We start from the raw sequence: 1,670 nt of genomic DNA, 5'->3' as shown, positions 1-1,670 counted from the left end.
AAGTACTTTAGGCTATTTTTATGGTGGCAATCTGGTCCAAATGGGAGTTTGTAACCAAGCGAAAGAATACAATGCTCATTTGTTGGGGGGGGGGGGGGGTTAAGCTGGAAGGAAAAGTTAAATTGAACAAAAAACATATGTAGGCAAGCATTATAAGCTTAGCAATGATGTTCCATGTAGTAACAGGGGTAGAAAGGCAGTTCAGATCAAGGCAGTGTCCTGAAAGGGGTTTCTAGTACTTCTTTTGGGGACACAGCTTCCTGCAGAATTCTCAAACAACAAATATCAATGATTCATGTCACCTTTCTATGCAAAGAAAAAAGAATAAGGACAATACTGTCATTAAATCACTGAATGAGAGAAGCATGTACCAAATAAAAAACAAAACAAGTTGCTGAAAGTGCCAAATTTTGTCAAAAAATCCCTCTAAGGTAAATGATGAAGGGGACACTTGCTATAACAATCCTATGTTTAAGTAAGGCGCGACACCATTTTAAGCCGGAACCATGAATATAAGCATATTGTGAGAAAACAATACCAAAAACAAGCTAATTGTAGGGTAACAAGTAGCAAATCAACTCAGCTGTACTGCATACATGCTCAGGAACAAGGATAACCCTGTTAAGTGCCAACTTCAGCTGCCAACAAAGCACGAGCTTTACATGTCAGGACGCGGAACTATCAATACAAACTGCGAGGAGAATTACATGACGGCAAGGGTGTGAGTGACCACAATCCTGATTATGACAGTCTTTCACACCTAAAGCATCATACATATGCTTATTTGCTTGTGTACATGATAACAAAATGATATTATTACCTGTTTTGGCCATCAACAACCCTTATCCAGTGGCCCTTGACTTAGTCGCAGACATTCCTCTTCCTGAAAAAGTCAAAATACCCAATAGAAAAAGATAAAAATGAAACAAAAACATGCATTTATGTATTTTAAGTGTACTTTTATGAATAATATGAAGTGATAAATCTTGCTCAATTCATGATTGTACTAAATATGAAGGCTGGCTCAGTTAAGCATCTGCTGCACTGTCCATACTGTAAAAATGCCTGCCATTCCATGTCGGTGAAATGGGGCTCTGTTTGAATGTTCATGCTTTTCGCAAAAGTTTAGTTGCGTTACTCGATCACGGAGTCCCTGGCGTTGAATTCTAACTTCATGTAACACATTAACGCGACACGGTCAACCAATATGCGGTTGAATTTAAGTCGGAAAGCAATTTAGCCCTTATTCCACTATATGGGTGGGGGGGTCAACTTGAAAAACAACTATTCCAGGTCAAATAATCTGAATTCATGCATTTAATGCACTTATTTTCTTCCTTTTGCTAAGAAATGACCAAAAATCTGCTTTCCCAGTCATATTTGCACTTGCAGATGTATTTTCATTTTTATATAAGTTAGTTTAGGTCACAACATACCAAAAGATTTCCTGCACAAATTCAATGTAAAAGCAATAACTTTAACAAAAAATAAAGTCAAACTTTTGCGCGTAGACACCCCCATAACCATACCTTTTCTTAAAGAGCATTCCAAGCCGCAATGATTTAAACAATAAAAACATAGGTCATCCAATATGTAAGAAAGAACTCAATGCGAATCAGCGGTCACTGTTTTATGGCCATCTTTTTACGGCATCTCTCCAGTTGATGATG

Source organism: Dreissena polymorpha, chromosome 14, assembly GCF_020536995.1.
Source record: "Dreissena polymorpha isolate Duluth1 chromosome 14, UMN_Dpol_1.0, whole genome shotgun sequence".
NCBI lineage: Eukaryota > Metazoa > Mollusca > Bivalvia > Myida > Dreissenidae > Dreissena > Dreissena polymorpha.
Note: the sequence above shows the minus strand (reverse complement) of the source record.